The sequence below is a fragment of the Vidua chalybeata genome, chromosome 2, assembly GCF_026979565.1.
Source record: "Vidua chalybeata isolate OUT-0048 chromosome 2, bVidCha1 merged haplotype, whole genome shotgun sequence".
NCBI classification, from domain to species: domain Eukaryota; kingdom Metazoa; phylum Chordata; class Aves; order Passeriformes; family Viduidae; genus Vidua; species Vidua chalybeata.
Window position 1 is genome coordinate 82,257,394 of NC_071531.1, and position 22,934 is coordinate 82,280,327.

Here is a 22,934-nt window from a genome sequence, read left to right on the forward strand (position 1 = left end):
ATTTAATTAACTAATTTGCACTATTATTTAACAAATATAAACAAATATTAACTAATAAGATCAATTTAGTTAGTCTCACTTCCAAAGAGCTCTAACTAATAACTCTGAGAATGTGTCCAGCATTTTTCACCACTCCTAATTAGGTTGTATACATCATGAAGACCATGCAGAAAAAAAAAAAAAAAATGTGTTTTACCCAGAGAATTACAGGAATTACCAGCGTGCCATTGGTATGTAAAGAATTAATATTGAATGATTATAAGTGAATGCACAAAAGGTTGGAAATTTGCAGAGTCCTCTAACTACTGGCTCTTAAATGCACCAGCTATCCTGATTTAAAAAGTACTATCTGAAGTACAAGCAGCCTGAAAGAAACAAAAGTACTGCCTGAAAATGATGTGCTAAAATTTCTAAAACACCTCAAGGAATTACCTAATTAAATTTAATTCAAAAAATCAGCCCTTTTTTCGCTTTTCAAATCTCACTTGAGCTATTTGTGCTTTACAAGTTAAATAGCAGCTTTGCAAATGGATTGGACTGATTCTCAGTCTCTTTCACAACCCTTATTCTCTTCTACATCCAATATGATATAAAGGAGCTTCACCATAGGCAGTCTTATCGAAAGTCTGACAAAGATAATGGCAACCTTCCCATAACTTAAATAATTTTAGTGTGAGGCCCTAAATAGTGACAGATCTCAAAGCCTGAAGTATTAATATGGATGGATGTATCAATTAATAAAGAATCTTATACTTATTTAAGCACAACCATTTTTATAAATAAATGCAGAAATAATACTTTGAGCCAGTTAATTTAGCAATGATTTGCTGCATTGAAACTAATGAGATCCCATTGGAATAAATATTATCATAGCTGATCCTAGGCAGAAGCATAATCAAGCAAGATTAGGGAAATAACACACTATCATCATAAATGCTAACCATATTTGTTTAATAAATTATGCTTCAGGCAGTCCCCAAGCAAAATATCCTTAAAACCCAAAGATTCTTGAACTCTGTTTCCACTACTGAATGATGGATGTGCAAATCTGTAAATCTGTAGTAGGCAATGGCCAGAGCTAGGTCATAGAAGATGTTGTTAAAAAAAAATTAAAAGTATGCTTAAAATCATCATAATATACTTTCCTTTTTCCACTGAAATAAGCTGTTTTTCTAGAAACAGCGTTCTTCTAGACAACATGCTACAGTGATGGCTGTGGTGTGACCAGTGCTGTGCCTGAGACAGAGTTTGAAATCTCCCTGGCAATAAAGTCCCAGCTCTGTCTTTGTCTCAGGTAGTAGTTTTGAGCTGAAATCAATTGCAAAATAAGAGATACTTGCAGACTTCAGGCAATGAAGGTCTGTAGTGTGATGTCTGCACAAAGATAGCATACAGTTATCAAGCTATTTTGCACATATCAAGCCCGTTGAGTTTGTATCCAAAGCATGTAACTTGCTACGTTTTGAAGCCTGTCTAAATGGTACCCAACTTTCTAGTGATGATGATGGTTTTGTGTTAATGTGTACAGTAGTGCAAATATAGATAAGCAATGCTAATTCCGCACAGGAGAAAATATATCACCATATTACATTCTAATAACCTTTATAACTGCCTCTAAACAATTAGCACCAAAGTCTTTTTAACTCCTTTTATCACTGTGAAGAGATTATGACCTTAGTCTTTGTCTTGGTTACATACTTAATTCACATTGCACTTTTGGGAATCACTGGTGGTATTGACGCCAGGAGACCATTTTATTTTTCTGGTGCAAACAGCAAGATGCTCTTAGGTGCTCAGAGGGTAGTTTGGGAAGCAGATGTTAGAGATTGGGTGTTATTTGTTTGTATCAAAACATGTTTCTCATCTATGCTGCTTGTAATAGTGTTGCAGCAAACACAGGGTTGATAAAGAGTGTGTGAAGAGCTGAGTAATTCTCAAAGCCTTTCTTCTGCTTGAAAAGTTAATAACTACTTCAGGTATGCACAGATTCTGCAAAGAATGTCTCTGTACAGGAACTATGTATCTCTGAATCTTGAGCTGCTCCTTTTCAAACTCAGGACAGTTGGAGCAGGAGAAATGGGTAGGTAAGTAACAGCACTAGTCAGTGTAACCCTTCTAAGTATTCTGCACCATCATAAAGATCCCTTTGCAACATCCACACATAATCATCCTGATAATTTCAAGCACTCCTGAAAGAAACAAAATTTTCAGGCCTTGCCTTATCTTGAAATTAGTTTCCATTCAGCAATGAGTTGTCAATAATAAATACACCAACAGTTGTATCCATTCTTGGGCTTGTAAGGCTTGGTTGGTTTACCATTTCATAATCAACACAAGTGTCTTTATCTATTCCAGTTGGTCTCATAAGAGGAGGGAATTTCTAAGCAGGGAGAAAAAAGCCTAAATATTCCTAGATAGAGAACACATGCCTAAATGCTATTTAGATACAGCAGGACAGGATGGTAACAGAACATGTTTTAATATAAGCCGATAGTACTTCCAAAGCATGTATTTGAATACTTTTCTGGAAGAAAACTAGTTAGAGGTTCCAGTGGCATTTGCATGAGTGATGTTTGCTTAAATAAACGTTTGCATTTATTTAAAGACAAAGGGTGGGTGTTTTTTTGTTTCCAATTGCTTGTATTAATGTTCAGCCATAGCTAAGCCAGTTTCTTCAACAATATTCCAATGGCCTTAATCTCTACAGGATAAAGACTGAACAATAAATGGGACTGTTCACTCTTAGCTGCTATGGCTGCTTAGTAAGGTTGTGTTCCTTGAGGAGTTCCTGGTTAAAGAACAGTCCTAATGAAGTATTGTCATGGCTCCCATTATAGTAATTAAACTCTGAAAATTACCAAAAATGGCAAATGTCTAATGTGGAAGAAAATAGCTGGTAACAACATTGCTCTGTGATGCCATTTGGTGACAGCAGTGAGGGCCCTATTCTGTCATCAGTGATCTGGTGTGATTATTATGGGATCATAAGCATCAAGGGAAGTTTATCCCAAAGTACTAATGTGGTGCAGGTGAACAAAACTGTTCCCAAGTCAATAAACAACATTGGTTTTTTTTTTTTTTCTTCCCCTGATTATTTTTTTTTTTTACAAGGACAGGGGATCAGCCAGCCATTTGGGCCACCTGCAGTAATGAAACGGACTTGTCATTTAATGCCATTTGCAAACTTATTGAGTTCAGTCATAATCTAGTGAGATTTCTTCCCCTGCTGCTTCCTCCTGGAGAATTGCCCCAGTGTGCTGAGTGGGAAGAGTTGCATCTACATACAAGACTGTCTATCTTTGGTCAGCATTTTCCTGAATGCAGAGTGCAGGTAAGTCAGCATGGCCACTCCTGAAACACAGAATTCAGGAAGAAGCAGGCAGGTAGGTAACACTCAGCAACAGCCCCAGGCCATTCGCACATGCTTCTTAATAAAAAAAAAAAAGTGCTTTAAAAAACTTCATCAACCAAGATAACCTCACTCCATGGGAGGGCATGGGGATGTTGTACAAAAGTGAAAGGGTCTTCAGCTCCTTCAGAAATTGAAGAGGATCCCCCCCCGCCTTTTCAAGAATATGATCTCTTAAGTAATCTTTTCAAAGATATGGTCTCTTAATCAGTGAAAGGAACTGATCCCTTAATTCAATAAAACCAGTGGAAATACACAAAGTAACGTGATCCATAGTAACAGAACAGCACCACTTCAATTTCACAATCAAGCATGCTGAAAAAAAATGCCTGATTTTTCATTCAGAAAAAATGGGGGGGGGTTATAAACAAAAAAAAATGTTGAGGAATCTACTTTTAAATTAAAATATCTCCTCTACAAATGCAGTGTGTTTAGCATCCAGTTTGGAAAATCTGGATAAATATTTCTCTGGTGTATCTACCATGCCCTTCCTAGAGATGAATGACAAAATGTCCAGTTCTACTCTAAACAGTGAGAACTGTCATTCTAAAGTAAGTGGGCCAAATAAATCCTAGATTTATGACAGGTTATGTTATTTCATGCTTAGTGAATTGGTCTTTCACCAACAGAAGGTCTGCAGTAGATAGGTCACAACAGCCTAGCCTCTTGCCCTCTTGCCTCCTGTGACTTAGACTGGAGCTGAAGGGCACACAGGGGACAAGCTGTAGAGCACTGATAACAGAGGAGTCATGGTGTGGCCATGCAATTCAGTTCTTTGTATTATGTTCTAAAACTCCTTGTAAGTTAGATATAGTCCAAATATTCATTAAAAATTAGGTGAGAAGCTATTTGGACAAAAATTATTTTTAAAATACAGTCTTCCATACTAACATGGAATGGAAACCAAGTTCTTATACAGCTTTTGCATTTTAGTTCTGTTTGGTTCTAGCTTCCTTTCTGGAAGCACATTTCTTAAAACACTGGCCACAGAATCATTTGTCTCTTTGTGCCTGGGAACAATGCAGTTTTCACTGACTATTTTTTTATTTCTGTTTATTTGCACAAAATGTTTCTCCCCATGTGATAAACCGTGTTATTTTGCTGCACTGTCCTAAACCTGAAACACTTTCAATGGAGTTCCCTTGGGGACAGGGGAATGGAACCTTAGGATCACTAATTGTGTTTCTAAATATGTCCCACAGTAGCCTAGCAGGCTGTAAAGAATTCCAATATCTATAAGGAAGAACTGGACAAAAATAAAATCTTATTGACAAAAGCCAACACATGGCTAATACAGATGAATGGTGGAAATCTGCCAATAATGGCAATGTTTTTTCCTTCTCAGCTGTTCTTGGGGGCAATGCTCAAATTATTTTTCTCATTGACCCCTTTCAGGAAAAAAAATCCTTTCCTGCCCAATATTTATTGACCATATTTAGAATGAGACAGAATGAAATTATATTGACATAGGTTAGCCTGTAGGGTTTAATTAACACCGCTGAGAAGTCTGATGCCCAGAAGGCACAGCTGCTTTCATATGGCATGAGCTGGTAGAACCAAAGCCAGGAAGAGAGCCCAAGTGCCTGTGATGAATTCTGCATCTGTGAGAGCAGGGCTGCTGGAGACCTCCAGGAGTTAATCTGTAGGGTTTGCATGTGCTCCTTGCCAGAAGATACCACATGGCCCACAGCCTTGTGGAGTAATATCTCGAGTTAGAATCAAAGTGAAAATAGCCAGGCAGGGAATATTGATAAATGAGTCTTTTGTGTTCTACAGAGAACAAGGGAAGGGCTCCAGCCTGCTTCACTGTACAGGTATGCACATACACACGAGAATAATCTGTTCTTATCCTTCCTACTGCTTTGTTATCCAACCCCTGACTACAGTTCAAGCAACCCACCCAAGTCAAGGGTTTGACTGCCAGCAAAAGATGCATTTACTGATAACTCTGTGATATGGAGAAGTGTGTAGTAGGTTATACTGTTCCCTTCTGAAGCATCCTGGTGATCAGATCTTAATCTGAAGAGTTTTTCAGAAGTTCAATGAGGACTGAGAAGTGCTTTTGGATAGCAAAAAGAAGAGCTGCTTGCTCCCTACCTTCCAGAGATACCTTTTTACCCTTACATGTTCTTTTGTCACTTTCTTTGTCCTCATTTTAGAGAGTACAAGACAGATGTAACAGGGCAGCCTTTCTCCAGAGAGAAGGTACTAGAATGAAGTAATACAGCCAGGTGAAATTGCTCAAGCCCGTCCCATGGAGTTCACTGGTTCGGTCTCAAAAACATAATTCAGTGGCATGAGAGGTACCCAAGCCAGTTCTGAACAAGTCAGCTGAGGCATCAAAAACTGCTTAACAGCCCTGCTTGAGCCTGCAGTAGTCAAAGAAAGTGGAACAGACTGAGAAGGGACAGCAGTGTGCAAAGAAAAAGGGAAAAAGGCTGGAAAAACCTGGCCAGCAACTAGTATCCCTTGTAAGCTGTCCATAAAGTGTCTTCATGCACAAGCTAAATTGTTTGTCCAAGCTTCATTTATGCATGTGTACTTGTGTTCTACTGTGGGGAGGAGCTTTGGTGGGATAAATGCTCTTTCTGAAAGAGTAATATGGCCACTAAGAGGAAATTACAAACTAACCACAGAAAAGAACTGTGAAAGGCCCTTAAGCAAACTATAAAAGCTGTATAATGTTCACACACACAGCTGGCCTGTGCTGCTGCATGACCACCACAGCACACACAGAATCCATCACTCCTGACACTGGGTAAGAAACATCCCCTCCCTCTCATAACTGACAACAGAAGATGGTCCTATGTGACCAATTCCCCTTCTGGAGGAAGGGTTCACACTATTTGCAGGTATTTTTTCTATGTAAAGATTTTCAATTTTGCAGTAGCAACTCCCCGAAGGAATTTCTGGGCTGGCCAGATTCTCCACTCAAGATATTAGTCAACTCACATTTTCATTTCTTGGTAGCCATGACTGGACTTCAGCTATATTATATATAATATATGCTATACAGCATATAATATGTACTGTGTACATAATATGCACTGTGTACTGTGAATCTATGTATCTTAGCTTGCTGCTTGAAATTATCATGGCAATAAAAAGATATGAGGCATCTAAGAGCAGATGAAGATCCAAATAGTTATTTATGTTTTCAGGCCTGTAAGAATCCTTTAAAACATGGTTTTCGATTTGAGCTTCGTAACAAGTGAAGCCTGGAACTATGAAGCTCTGCTTGGCATAAAAAATGAAGGAAATGTTGATATCATTTCTTTTTGACTGGGACTAGGCTAGATGAGTCTTCTGCTGCTGCTTCAGCATCAGATCACCCAGGAGTGGAGAGGCAGAAGCTGACAGGAACAATTTGACAGTGCTTAATGAGAGGACATTTCTCACTCAGCCACTGGATTTTGACAGCTTATTTTGAAATCTTGCAGTGTTTGCATAAGACAAACAACAAAGAGTATTCACAAGTTAAGCTGACATTATCTATCCAAGTTTTTAAATGTGAAGAGCTTCAGTACTGGGGAAATATTTTACTCTTTAGATCTTTTTACTTTAAAATTGTTGAGCCTGTTTATTCTTCTAATTACCCTGTCAAATAGTCTGGGGTTTATATTTCCATTTCTGTTAAAAATCTTCTGATTCTAGTTCTGAAACAGAACTTTCCACATATGTGGGGAAAGGCATTGCCCATCTGATGAACTGTGGAATTGGCAACGTGAAAGGAAACAGATGAAGTAAGATTTTTGTGTGCAAATTTGCCTAAACAAGACTAAACTCACTGGCCTAAGTAATTAGTAGAAGATAAATGCAACAAAGATAGCTGCAGTATTTCCAGATGAAAACATCTTATCAAGTTAGTGCTTGACTTGATGAGACTCATCTGATATACAGTGATTGTGTCTTTTCTAATTATCACAGTTCTCTTTTCCTTATTGTTCTAACAAAACTCTTGAAAGAACTTCATTTTATGTCTGGAATCCATAGAATTAGAAATACCAATTTCAATCTTAAATGAAGTTAACATAATTAATGGTAATTTTAAAAGTTTCCTTTAAAATATGGTGGGACCTGACTCTCACAGGATCAATAACTTTTGTTTTTCAGTAACTGTTGTCTGGAATAAAAAAATGTAAAGGAAGTCAATAGATGTGATTTGAGGACTGGAGGTTCAGAATTCCCATAAAGCATATGTAAGGTTGTCAGAGTGGTCACACTGGGTACATACACGCAAGTGGTGTTTTTAAAGATTTATACTTGCACGTCATCTTACCCAAGAACAGACTTCCAAAATAGCTTAGCTTCCATTTAGGCCCGAAAATGTCAAGTATTTTTTGGTCCATTTCAAGTACTGAGGTAGTTTTGAAGCCTTATTTTCACAGTTTTCCTGAAGCCAAAAGTATGCAAGAGTGAGGTTCTGATTATGGTGCTGATTCTGGCCTGCCAAAGATATTTGGAAAATTCCCAGCTAGCTCTCTGCCAGACAATATTCAAGTGGATCTGAGAAAGATCCCTCAGCACAGCTCCCAAAACAATAGTGTGGGTGACACTGCACCAGTTTTTGCCTTGTTCCTTCAGGGGAGAAAAGCTGACAGCTCCCAAGTGCCCTCAAGCCATGTGTCCAGCTGGCAACATGTATCTGCAGTTTCATGTGCTGAAGACACCACACCAGTTGGCTCAGAATCAGCTCTTACACCATTACAGACACCCCAAAATGTGAATATGCAAAAGAGTAACCTCATTGCAGGGCTACAGGGATGCCAGACATCATCCAGAGGAGACCCACGTCCCAGTCTAAGGCAGTGTGGATGCTGATGGGCTTGCCTTCAGCTGGGTGGACTTGGCTAAGGGTGCCAAGAACCACACTCATTGTGTAACTGTGTCCTCATGCATACAGTCTGGATGCTAATGAGCTGTAGCTCTCAGAACTGCAGCCCTCTCAGCCCTCTTCATGGCCTGACGACACATTTAACTGTGCTTTCAAGTTACTGCCAAAACCTGTAGGCCACCTGCAGGAGAACCACAGCAGTTGAATCAGAAAGCATGACAAAACTGCTAAGTTAAAGTTGCATCTTCAGTTTTGGAGTTTTGTACAGTTTAACTACTTTTATTTTCAAACTTATTCCTCATTTAGATGGTGAAGCTTTCTACAGCAAAGAGAAATGTCTTAGTTGTTTGGAAAACAACCTCCCGACCAGGTGTAACCCAGAAGTAGAACTAGCATAATATAAACCATTTCTAGTAGCACCTTGACACCTTGTTTAAAGGATAAGATTCTGCACCAATGCTACATTTGCTCCACTGAAGTAACCAGACCTGTACACATTTACACCAGCTGCTGCTTTGGTCTCTTTGTAAAAGTACATCAATTCTTTAGACATATCCATGGTTGATGCTACAGGTCTTTTATGAGTTAGCCCAACTGGTATTATTTTTTCCTTGAGATTTCTTATTTTTAGATCTATATATTAAGTACCATTAAGCAGTCTTTAATTTTAAACTTTTATGTCCCATTATATTACTTTTAAATTGTCAGCCAAATGATATAACAGGTAACATGATGGACACATCTGGCATCAATTAAGACTTAAAAGCTAATAATGGTCTAAAAATATAGATGATTGGAATTACATGAGAACAATTTTGTCAGAGCATATTTAGACATGTGTAGGTCTATTATTCTAATGGTAAATGATCTTATCGTATGGCTGTCTTGGCTCTTCCCAAGTACAGCTGAAGGTCAGACTGATATTCCAGCCTTGAAAGTGGAAGAGACCAGCAGAGGGATTCTTGTTCTCTAACTAGAAGTAGAACAAATGTTCCTTCTCAGTTAGGTTTGTTGCACATTGGTTGGAGGCACTTTACATCACTCCTGCATGAAAAACATGGAGAAGTTAGAGCAGGTAGAAAGGAGACTGAGAGATGCACATTGAGACTTGCAGCTTTTACATCTAGTGGAGTTCTCCATGGGAATGGGAGAAAAGAGAAGATTTTTGGTTTGCTGACTAAAACCTTCAGTGGAATAAAGTTTCACAGGAAGTTTTTATCATTTTTCTACCTTTTTTCTTTTTGTCTTCTCTAACTTTATCTTCTCTGTACTCAGAAGAGTTTCGTTTCCCTCTTGCCAAGCTGCTTTGTTATTTTTCAATTTTAAAAATGCAAACAATAAAACTGAAAACTGTTAGGATTGTTCATTCTATTGCATTTAATGTCAGAAGAGGAAAAGAGGAGAAAGAAAATATTATCAAAACTATGAAAACTTCTAACATATTTTATTTCTAAAAGTTGGAAGAACAAGAGCTTTCTGTTTAATTTTTGAGATCAATAGATGTTTAAATGAGGAGAGATAACCCACTCACAATTGAAGGAATCCAGCTGAATCCATGGGAAATTAGGCTGATACAGAGATTCTTTGCAGTATTATTTTCAGTCTGACCAGAATAACTTCTATAATTTCTATTCCTCCTGTTGCTCTATTCAGGACTTTGCATGAGCATAAGGTTTTATCTGTTCTGTTTAATTGAAACTTTCTTACCTAATCTACACAGAAATGATTGAAAGTGTTGGACATAAAAGCCCTATAATGGCTGAATAAAGAAATTTACTCTCCAAAACTTTCTAGCTGTAACTTAGGTGTTTCTCATATCTCTGTCACTATACAGCAACTTAAAAATATTTCACCCCTAAAAACTGGAATCAGTAAATAATTAATACCTCCCACATAGGAGTAAGTAAGTGACAAAAAAAGTGCTTAGGCTATTTAGGCTACTCCTAAAAAGAAAATAAAAGTAATTCTTTCCAGGAAAAAAAAAAAGTTTATAAGAAGAGATTTCTATGTTTGTATGTGTGCATGTATGTGTATGAGGAAAATTCTAATCTGACAGGAAAATTACATACTTGGCAAAGAAAAGCTTCCAAATATAGGGCTTGCCTTTCTGGGTGGTTCTGAATGGCTGATTGTCATGTGTAATGTTTTGAAATGTTTGAAATATGTGATTTTGTAAGACAGCAGGGCCCAGATCCTGCCCATCTCTGAGAAAATGGACTAACAAAGCCCTGGGTGAGAACTAGCAGTTGCCATTATTCAGAATAACCCTTGATTTGCCTTATTGTATCACAGCAGTTGCCCTCTGAGATACCACGGATCCAGAGTCTGGAAACCATCATGCATTAACCAGTGGTGTTTCTATTACTGTCTTTACCAGGTCACACTGAGCAACCAAGAAGGTAGAAAGTCTACTGGCATTTCATTCAAGAGCAGTTCCAGCAGCAAAGCTCAGTGTCCACATCTGACTGATGGTCAAAGACTGCACCTTTTCAACTACTATTAAGTACTTCTAAGTCCCCATGCACAGCACCTTCAAACCCTTTGTAATTAAGTGACCAAACCACACCATGCCCTAGATTGCACATTTTTATTTTGTTTCATACAGATGTTAGGTAGCGTGTGGAGCAATAAACATCAGGGTATACCATGGTTTGTAGGAGTGGTAGCATGGAGTTGTAAGAGCAGCTCTGCTTACTCACCAACAAGTACCTGGAAAGTCTTAATTTCTGCATGTGGCACAAGGAGACAAGAGAAGATGCTGAGAAGTTGTGACAAAGCACTGTTATTTCCCACTTCCACTCAGCCTCACACTTCTCCACAGGCAAGGCTGTGTCATTCTCTGAGGAGTACTGGGACACCTCGTACCGAAACAGAGTTAAAGCAAAATGCAGGTGGCCCCAGTCTCCATAGCACACCTCAAAATAAGCTGCCCAGTAGTATCTGAAACTCATCTCCCAGGTAAAATGTCTCAATCATGCATTCAGCAATATTTGCTTCAGAAAACAAGGTGAAAAAATCTATCTCCAAAAGATGACTTAACAGTAGGAAGGGTCTCTGTCTCTGTGAGCAGGATTAGTCTTCTCTCCAGTGGAGGCACCCACATCTGTCTCATGTGTATTCATTAAGAAGCTCCTGTCAAGATTCCTTGCCTTTGATTGTCACAGGCAAATGCAGCATGGCAGGTTTTGTTCTCCCAAGTATCATTCAGCTTCAGTATTGGGTGAATCAGGCAGCAAGGAAAGAAAGGTGGTAATGGCACTGCAGAAATCACAGTGAACTGTCACCCAAACCCCTGTGTGCTACAGGCCAAGAAGGATAAATTCAGCAGAAACAGATGCTTTGAAGGATGGTCATTTCAGTCAGAGGAGGAGAAAATCTGAGAGGAAAGCTCACAGATGGTCTTGTTTACTCTAAGAAAACAAGAGCTGAGACATAGCTGGCTAAGAAGATAAACAGTGAGCAGAAAATATATGTAAGGTAAAGCAAGAACATGTAGCCATAACAGGTTATGAATAAGTTTTAATCTTCAAATTGGAGGAATGTCTTTGAACTCTGCCTGAATTAAAACTACTTTTCAATTTTCTGGTTATAAAAGAGGATGATGCATGATGGCTTTCTGTACCATGAGAATCTGGACCCACTGATCCAGAAAAGCTTTTTGCAGCTTGCAAACCTCTATTTCTGTGCTGAATTTTAAAAAACATCTCCAAATCTCTTGACAAATTTTCACAAATATCAAAAACATGGAGAATTATACAGGGTTCAAAAGACCTGAACATTTAATGTGAAAAAGAAGCTGTTTGTTTGATTTTTATTTTTAGACTTCCATATCTATTTGAAAAGTGATATCTAACCTAAATGCCTCTGCAAATCACTTTCCAATTCATGTCACAATTTCAAAACTTTGTGTATAAGAGTAATTTCAATCTGTTCATACCATTGTTACCTTCTAAATAATATCAAATATCAAATAGATGCATCAATGAACATGTAGTTTTAATTAAATTAAGTATTACAATGTTATAAAAGGAGCAATAATTATGTTTAAAGCAGATTACACTACATGGAAAAGGAAGGGTTTTTATATCATTTGTTTGATTTAAACGAGAATCAAATGGTACCTATGAAAATGCTGAATGCCTTATGAATAGTTAAATGCACAACAATAGCTGGATATTCACCAAGTAACTATTCACCAGTAACTATTCAGGTAGGAATATAGAAACATTAAGCAATTATTTATAGGTAACAAACTAATCTATCAGTAGAGAAAAGGAGAAAAAAAATCTTTTCCAGTTGTTACTGTTTGGAATCTGTCACCAGCTTTCCCTTTGATCTGACCCTGTCTGACACTGGCAATAGTGTGGAGTGCTTGCTCAAAAGCTCAGTTGCTGTAGAAGCAGTACAGCTGCGGTGACCACTCCATCCTGAGGTCTAGTGCTAACACTGGAGATTGCTTCAGGAGAAATTTCACAGAAATTGTCACCAAGTTCAAATGTTTCAGAAAAATAAATCTAAATCAAAGTTGCCTGCAAAAGAGAGCAGCAAACATTATGCATGTGTAATAAATGTCCTAATAAATGTCAGGAAATGGAGCATTCTTCTGTGACTCCAGTAGATGAATGCTTATCCATGACCACAGGTTAGAAACACTTTTGATGTGCTTGTGCTTGATTTACAACTACAGTATATTTGTAATGATTAATGATGTATTAATTCTTTATTAAACCTTTGAGGAACAGAATGTGAAGACCTAAACCAGTTTAAAATTTTGACATTCCTGGCAGTGATGGTTGTGTCAGAGGCTTGTAACATTTTTTCCACATTCCCCAAAGATGATGATAAATTATGATTCTTGGAATTTTAAAAATGTGTTATGTACTGCAGCCGCAGATTAATTTTGGTCAAAAACCAGTGCATATCAAAGTAGATGATGAACAGATTTTCTCACACTGTCCTGTCTCAAAGTAATGAATTAGCAAATTAGAGTTAACATTTACTAGTGTGACAGATACCTGTAGTGTACTGAAGTTACTAAACCATAAACATACGCTTCAGTAAATTAAAAATAATAAAATAGGGAAACACATTTGGAAGCAGTAATTTTTAAAAGGGTCAGAAAAAGAAAGTGAGCATATTTCTCTGTGCCTCTGTTGTCTCTGGCAGCTCCCTTGATCATCATCTCACCTCACGTGCTCTAACCTCTCACAATCTCTGTAAAGTTAGTCCTGTGGGGTACTTGAAGCAGTGAAAAAAAAATAAAAGCAGAAGCTGGATTGACATGTCCATTCTATAAGGTCTTACTTCATTTCCCTGAGCCTTCCTCATGTTAAGCAGAGGAAGAACTTGAAAGTAACTCAGTCTTGAATATCACAGCTAACTCCTCCTAACTACTTCTACAGCCCCTGCAGTATGTGAAACACCAGAATTCCAGATGAAAGATAAATAGATGTAAGGTGAGACAAGAGATTATAAACCCACCTGTTCACCTCTTTGATTTTTGTAACAGTGATTTTTATCATGGCTTTGGTTTTTTAGGGTTTATGTCCTTTTGAAGGGACACAAGGTGGTGGGGTGGTATATTGTATTTAGTTTCAAAAAGAGCAAACATTGACAGGAATGGACTTGTCAGGGAAAGCTGTAGATGGGCTTTCTGGGAACTTCTGATTTCCTCCATTAAGTTTTTCTGCCCTGCTTTCCAAGCAGCAGAAATAACATGGCATTTGCATTTCCACCAGAATACAAGAAAAGAGGTGTCCAATGGAGTTGACATTTTGGTTGTTTCCTTCAGTTTACAGAGTATATAACTTTACAATGAGAAACTAAGTCTTTTAAAAACTATTATTTATTCTTGCAGGAAAATGGAGAGCCATTAAATAGCAATGGCAAACCTTTCCAAGATGATGAGAATAATATTTAATTCATTTTTATACTGGTGTCTGATGTGATTTGAAAAATACATATGCTGTTTCTGTTAATGTAACCTTGGAACAAAGACAAGAATGAAAAAAGCAGTCTCTGTTTCAGACCTTGCAGTATGCCAAAAGAGTTTGAAAACACAGTAAATTATGCAGCTGTCAGGTGACATGTGGGAGATAGGGCTCAGAAAAGTTCAAGCTCCTCTAGTTTACTCCAAATGATGTTTTCCTCCAAAGATGATTAGGCTCTTAGGAAACACCTGCAAATGTAGACCTAATTAAAACCCTGATTTGCCTACAGAGCAGGTGACTACCTTGTAAAAAATGTTCTTTCTGTAAATCTGTGTCCTTGTTGCACTTCTCTGTTTATTCTCTGAAATTCTTCTCATTTCGCTTCTTCTGTGGACATTTCCCTGAAAGGAAGTGTAAAGTCGATGCCAAAAACTGGCTCAGTCTCATAAATTATAAACCTCTGGCTGCCTTCTAATTGCACAGCACACCAAAATTCAGAACAAGCCTTTTATACTGAAAGCAGACAAAACTAACCTGAAATATGAAATATTGTCACTGAGTTTTCTAAGAAATTTTGACGACACCTGGTCTCATACATAGTTACAGTGGAGGAGATTTCATCTTTTGGAAAAGACCCTGTATTTGTGCCTCCCAGGTTGGGAAACAGGCAGGAGGACACCAGTTCTTGTCAGAGCTGGTCTCACTGCCACTCTACATTCACAATCCATATTATTACCCTATATCCAAATTATCCAAATCCATATTATCCAAATATGCTTAATATTCTTCTCAGGAGCCACCTTTTTGCTGTGAGGGCTCATTGTATGCCATTCGCCATCAGTAATAACCAGACCTCCTCTCAGACCTGCCCGCTCCCGTTGCTGTGGGCTCTGCTGCCATCCAGTGGAAACCGGCATGAACGCTAAGGACCTCACCTCAAAACCCGGGGGGTGCTGGTGTGTTAACGCCGCAGGAGTCGCCCTGAGGCTGCGGGGATGGATGGATGGATGGATGGATGGATGGATGGATGGATGGATGGATGGATGGATGGATGGATGGATGGATGGATGGATGGATGGATGGATGATGGATGGATGGATGGATGGATGGATGGATGGATGGATGGATGGATGGATGGACGGACCACAGTAGAACGTGGCTGACAGCAAAGCTGGCTCCTCCAAAATATTCTGCTGGAGACTGTGCCATAGGGCAACCAGTGAGTAGTCATGCAAGTCTGCTCTGTGACAAAGGAGCACCTACTTGTCCTCATTGAAGTGTTCAAGTCAGCAGGGCGATTTCTAGAGACATATACCCCAAATCTTGCATAGACTGAGATGTCCCTCAGGGCGACAGGCAGGGGTGCAGCAAGGGCAGGAGAGATGGGGTCTCAGAGTGAGAGTAAGGGCAAGGGCAGTGCCATTCCTGACCATAGAATCATAGAATCACAGAATGGTTTGGGTTGGAATGGACCTTAAAGATCACCTCATTCCAATCCCCCCCCTGCTGAGGACAGGGATGCCTTCCACTGGACCAGGGTGCCCAACCTGGCCTTGAAGACTTCCAAGGATGGGACATCCACAGCTTCTCATGTCTCACAGCACTCAGTCAGAAAAGCACAGTAGGTAAAGGGACAGGGACTGGTGTCAGCCATAGCCCAGGGATGGCTAGCCCAGCCAATGGTGACAGGCAGGTCTCAGTCTGTCAAGTCTGGCCCCTGAGCAAACAGCACAAGTATAGGCTTTTCCCAGTGACGCCTTCCCATCACTGCTGCTGAAGCTGAGCTGCTTTGCAGCATAAGCATTCGGACCAGCACCACGATCCCCTTTGCTTCCCTTCCCTCTGGGCATACATATATCTCACAATCATCATTTTGGTGCAGAGAATGACTTCTCTGTTTGTACCACTGACAGTGCCTGCAGACTTACCTAGATGGCTTCTATGTGCTACAACATCATTTAGAGTACTGTTCAACCCACAGATGTAAGAAAATATCCTAAGAAAGAAACAGCAAAATAATTTCTGCCATGGAGATTTTTGTGCTAGTATGTATTGCATACTGCAAATGGTGCAGAAATATTTTCTAGGCATCAATCAGTGAGTGATGAGTGAAGGAGAGCAGGAAACAGCAAGCATTTAACTCTTCACACAGGAGCAACTCCATTTCCCTTCCAGCACCAGGCACAAGGTTGGCCAACTCTACAGCACAAATCACATCACCAGCTGCAGAAGCCATCCAAGCACCCTAAAATGTTAAATCAATGTTCAGTTGTTACCTCTCACAATGATAATTTCTGAGGATAGCCTAGCTCTGACAGCAGGTTTCACCTGGGAGCCGAAGACACTTTCCCTAAGCCAATTTAACCACATCTGCAGACCAAACTACAGTACCAAATGTTTAGAATCAATTTTGCCCACTGAGAGGTAGTTTGTTTTCAGTTTAGTGTAGACAGTTTATCTTGCAAATCTCAATTCTTTTAGGAATGAGATGATACCTCAGTTTTTCTGGTTCATCTTTGCCCAGGATGCAAGACTTCAAGAATTCAGTTCATCATACAGATATATATTAGCAAAATATTCATCCATGTTAGTATTTATGTGGTGTATGGGGCAATAGTGCTGTGGTCCCTTGACACATTTAATGCTGGATTTGTAGCTAATGAGAGAACTTCTATATCTATATACTTCTTATACTTTTTATAAACTGATCACATTCCATCCTAAACATACTCTTCCCTTTAGTCTCCTTGAATTTGCTTTCCAGGGAGTTTAAAATTTTCCTAACTTAATTCTTTCACGAGGTCGCTTGAGTGTTTTCACCAATGTTGCATTTTAAATTGTCTTTACTCAGTGAATATTTTCTCCTTTCCCTGACATGTCAATCCTGATGTATTTATATGGAGCAGCTGTATTACTTGCTAACTTTGTTTTGAAAGGATAAACAAGCTGAAGTCTTGCCAGATTTTTCTGCATTAGTAATATCAAAAAGGCTTGTACTTGCTTTCCATTGCACAAATGTGTATGACCAGGTAAAAGAATGGCAATTGAAAGAACCAAAAATACTGTGGAAAGGGGGAAGCCACTCAAAGCTCTGTAAACAGGGGAGGGAATGTGGTAGATGTCTCTGTTCTACAGCCATACTAAAAAAACACTAAAATTTGGTCTGAATGGAAAAATAAAAGCATTTATATTCAAATGTTCTACAAAGAAAACTGAAACAAATAGTTTTGGTTTACATGGAAGTTTCTTATTCAGTCCTAAATGAAGTGTTTCATTTAGTTGTCTTTTTAATTATTTGGTCTTTCTATAGGCCCTGCAATCCTCTTTCTTTTTTAGAAAAGAAGTCTGTAGGTTTCAGGTAGATAATGTCAAAACAAACAATTTAGCAATACCAAATATTTCATTCTGAAAATGTTAAAATGAAATGTTTTGACATATCCCCAATTTATACTCCTCTTTTGCAGTCTTAACTATTTATCAGATTTGACATGACCTCACAGTTTGCTTAACTAAAATGTCAATTTTTGGCAAAGTTACTGATCCTGAGAACGGAAAATGGTCCATATCTACCTACTGGATCTGCCTCATCTTACTCTTCATCCTGTCAAAAAAGGATGGTTTATAGCTGTATCAGCAAAATGGCAGGTGAAATGTAGAGGGTGAACAGGTTTCAGTTATTATCTGCTTCTCCAAATAGAAAAGCTAAGAAATACCAAATGTAGTGGCAGATGGCAGGTTTAAAAAAAAAAAAAAAAAAGTGTTTTTACCACAGAGTTCCTTTATACAGAATATTATGAAGACTAAGACGTTTACATGGAGTAGAGGGATAAATTTATGGAAAAGAGAGGTTAAGAGGATGGCTGAAAACACAGACATCATCTGTGGCTCATAAAAACGCCAAGCTGCAAACTGTTGAAGGCTGGAATAACATTTTGGAAAATGATTGTTGCATGCTTCCTCTGTTCCCTGTGGATGTACCTCTGGACATTTTCTGAGGAAGGATACTGAGCTAGACAAACCCTTGATCTGACCCAGTCATCTGGGCTGAAGTGAATTAGTGCAAATAACGCAAAGGAACAGAATTAATGAAAGAACCAAGTTCGGCTGCTCTGCCCGTTGAGCACAGCTGTGTTTCAGTGGTACAAACCTTATTAAAAATGTCACATTTGATGTCTGCAATGCTCTTCTGAGTTCCTACTGAAAAGTGAGCAGCTGCCCATCTGGGAAGCTTTAACAACACGGATATTATCTGTTTTATTTCCCTATTGGTAAGCTTATGATAGCTTGACCTATCAAACTGTTTACTGTGCCACACCAGTCTACTTTATTTCTTTTTGTCTTATGAAGAGATTCAGATATGTTGAAAACAGCAGTGTCAATAAATAAGCAGAAGGCATCTGCTAATGTCTTCTGCCAAGAAAAGGAGAGTGGGGAAAGCAATATAATTTAATTTAGACATTTACTCAATAGCTTTAAGCCCATCAAACACCAATACTTTATAGTTTCCTTCACTTTGCATAAACATTTACCACAACACGGGGGTTAAGCTGCTCCTCAAACCCATTTCTCTCCACTCAATGCTGATTTCATTGTATCCTTTAAAGAAAGGGCTGGCAGCATTACTCTGCTTTCTCTTCTGAAATGAGCAGAGAGAAAATTAAACTGATTAAGTTTTTTTTTTTTTTTTTGAAGCCTCAGTCCTTTAGCTGGGTTCTTAAGCATCACAGTGACAGCTGTTGGTCTCACTTGAATATGTAGCCTTGAAAAACTACTTGAAAATCTGCTCTATGATTCATAAAAAGCATGTTGAAATCACTGTCAGTGGAGTTGAAGAGCCAATGTGTGGATCACTGCAAGAAGAGTCAGGCTACAGAGAGGAAATTCCTAGTTTGTAATACCTGTTATAGCTTTTCCATAAATTACAACTCAAGAGAGTAAATGCTTTTGCCACTTTTAGAGACATAGGAAGTGTCTTCTCAAAGAAAAAGATGGTAGTGCCATACTATGTTTAAAAGTTAAGTAAGTTCTCAAAGCCTTGTGTTCATGGATCACATGTTAGAAGTTTGTACACATTTAAAAAATACAGTTGGTATCTTCTGATTAACAGCTGCGTTAAAAAAATGCAAATTCTCAATATTGTCAAAATAGTATTTTGTCTGTCAACAGCTCCTGATTTCATTACTGGAATGGTGTAATTCTGTAACTGGGAGTTTATTATCCATGATGGTGAAGGAGGTGACAAATGTCACAAAGGGCTGCATGAATCACACACCAAAAATCAGAATAAGATTGCAAAAGAAACATTATACAATGACTCACTGCTTAAGGACTATGTTAATTAAATATTAGTCAGGGCCTGAAGTGTCACATTGAGAGCTTACTTCAATTTGTGGCCCCAGTTACAGCTACAGACAGCTGGAAATGAGCTCAGTGAGACCCAAAACACACTGCTGAAGTACTTGGGCACAGCTCTTCGAGTTGTGTATGCTATTGCATGAAAGGAGAGAAAATGAAGAAGAAAAATAAGGGTGGAGAAAATCAGTGGAGCCATAAGCATTTGTACCACAGAGAGATGCTGCTTTAAGATGAATAGTGAGAGGCAGGTAGGTGTGGACAAAGAGAGGAGGCCACTGTTATTAGGGAAGGTGCCAAGAGAAATGGTGGGCTCAGGATGAAGGAAGCTGACCCCTGCCCTGCACTGCAATAGTCAACTCTTACCTCTACCCTAGTGCTTCCAATGCAGTGCCAGCCACTCAGACTGGACATCCCCCAGTGAGGGTGGGATTCACTTTCAGCCTAAAGAAGAGTTCTAAACTAAGTCAGCTGTTGGAGTTGCAACTGGGAAGCTGATCCTGAAGGTTTTCTCTGAAGTAGGGTGTTGTACTGATACAGCAGTGGCTGCTAGGTGGGTGTTCAGGAAGTCCCACCTGGGTTCCTTATTTCACCAGGGAAAGGTTTAATTTCTGTGTCTCAATTCTCATTCTGTAAAATGAGATTATCTCCCCTCCACCCTAAAAGATTTTGTGACAGTAAATACATGCCTGGATATTCTGGTTATAAAAAACCACATGGAAAGTTGCAAAAGGAAATTAATATATTTTTGTTTTCAGAGTAGGCTTTAAAGTTCTAAAGCAATAAAGAATATTGGTCATTCACTGAATGAGGGAAAAGTTGATGATAAAAGACAGCCTGCAGATAAAAGTATTTCATAATGCATCTGATAATTAAAAACCATGTAATAATGCAGCTGGACAAGAAGTCTGACATAGAATTGTGCAGCGCTAACCTTGCAGTTTTAATAACATTCATTTACTTCTGACTGGGTAGCACACATCAGAGATATCTCAGACCACCAAATGATAGAGCATTCACTCCTTAATTGCTCTAAAATATGCAGCAGACCTTTGCATGTAGTAAGATGCACTTTTTTGAAAGTATCTTTTTTCTAAGATGCTATTAAATACTTCAGAGATTAGAATCTCAGAAAGCGCCTAAGGAACTGAAATTACTAGTTGCTTCATTGTAGTTTTGTGCACCAGCTTGCTCACAAGTACAATGGTAGGGTTGATGAATCCATATAAGCTTTTCTGATACTCAGTCATACATCTACAAATAGACACACACAAGCACACCCCCTACCTCTCTCATTATAACTTTCCCTTTGTCTGAGTCTCTCTCACTGAGGGTATTTTAGAGTTTCAAAAGAACCTCAGTTTTGTTTTCCTGCACTGTATTTTTCTTCAAAAATATTATCCGGTGTTTGCCATTTCCTCCTGGTTTAGTGGCCTTTGCAAATCTGACAAGAGGGCACATTCCCAGACTGTTGGTAAAGATGCTAAATGGGACAGGTCCCAGGACAGACCCATGCAGTATCCCATGTGTTAATAGCCTCCAAGGTAGAGTGTGACCCATTAAATGTGGCCCTTTAAAGCCAATCATGCCACCAGTTTTTCTGATTTTGTTTTACCCTCCTGCAGCTCACAGTGTCCTAACTTGAATCCTGCTTTTTTTATCAGTTTTTCTGTCCACATCTCTATGTAACATCAAAACATCAAAAGGCTGGTGGTAACAAACAATGATAAGGTATATATAGGAATTTGTGTTCTCCTGGGAGACAAAGGAAGCTGCATCCTAACAATAACACTGAGCAGTCTTATTAATGCAATGATTGTGAAAATGCCACAAGACAGACAAAAATCCAGGTTCACATGGTGCAGGAACACAAGAAGACAACAGCCATTAGTAAAGACATTGAAAAAAAGAAGATGCCTTAGGAAAAAGGCACTGAATGCTAATTTTCTGCTGCTTGTCATTATTTCAGGGAAAGTGGGCTCTTTCCAAAGTCAGGCACTTTGTGCATTGCTGTGCAACAATGAAAGAGCCATTTGGGGTCAGCAATAACTGTAAAATGAATGGACAGCAAAGGAGTGCCTCATTACTCAGCTTGACTGAAGACAGAAGAATATTTGATGATCACTTTTATATTCTGTCTCTGAAGCTGACTGCAATTAAGCCAAGCCAAAATGTTGATGGCTAATGGGATGCCACTGAGATTCAAATGTTATGTAGAATACCATGGTATGTGAAGAGCCAGTAACATATTTCTGTGGTCTAATTAAAAACAATGTCTTTGTTTTTACATTACAGAAATGTAATGAACACTGTGTTAGTGCAAAACATTGTCCTAACAAGAGAAGATGGAACACTTGTGAGAGCTGAAAAAAAGCTCAGCTTGGCCAAAGGATCAAAAGGTCAAACATATTTCAGCATTGTTTTTAGTTTCCTGCAGGAATTATAAACAGAAGGATCTTTGAGAAACTTAAGCAAGAAAAATAGCTACAGCAGCACCTGAAACTACAGTGGGCAGAGGAATTCCAATGGCATTCATTGTAGCCTGAAAGAAGAAATTGCTCACTTCACTGGGTGAAATGTATTAACCTCTAAAAGGCAGCGAGTCAATAAAAATTATTTAAGCCTTCTTTCTGGCCTGAAATTCCATGAATCTATGAATACCAGATGACACCCATGCAAAGCCAACTGCTTATCATTCACACCATGATCTGCTTTGTTTCCTCAAGTATTAAAAGGACAATGTTCTTCTTCTCTATCTGCCTACTTCCACATCTTAAAAGAGTAAGTAATCATATACCAGAGACTCTGACTTGTTGCTGCCCTCCGTGCGACCTGCTTGGAAGCTGTGAACTTGGGATACATGCACAGAATCGCAGCTGTGCTGCTACCAGCACATGATAGAACTGAGAATATGACTAGTTCCCGGTTCTTTTATTTTTACCAAATTCTTCATTCCAAACTATGGATTTCCCATAAATCCCATAGCTCTCACAACACTGCCAGGACATAAACAGCAACAGTGACTAACAGTGACTTCAGATTGTGACCCCTGGTCTAGTCCCACCACAAAACACAGAAGAAGACAAGGGCATCTTTGAGTAGAACAATTCTTTAGCCATAAAGTTTTGAAAAGATCTTCCATGAGCCAGGGAAGAAAATATAAGTGCCTCTTAGGGAGAATGAATGGTTTTCCAGAAGTCAGATGGATGGGAAGGATGAGAGGCAGAGAGGGGGTTGTTTGGGAATCCTCTCTTGGTGCTCAAGCTTTGGTTTTATAGAAAGCACTCCACGTCTGTCCCTGGCTGTAGCAATCAGCCGCTTCCCTGGAAGATCAGAGGAGATTTTATCGCCCTGTGCCACAGCTCGATCAGAGGAGTCATTCTGCAACTTGTGAAATGTCAAGAATTTT

The 22,934-nt window shown here is 38.9% G+C and overlaps 1 protein-coding gene across 1 annotated transcript in view; it reads right to left on the bottom strand.

Annotated features, from left to right (window-relative positions):
- Positions 1-22,934, bottom strand: part of SLC36A4 (solute carrier family 36 member 4) — a 131,769-nt gene that overhangs the window by 103,750 nt on the left and 5,085 nt on the right. The window lies entirely within an intron of this gene.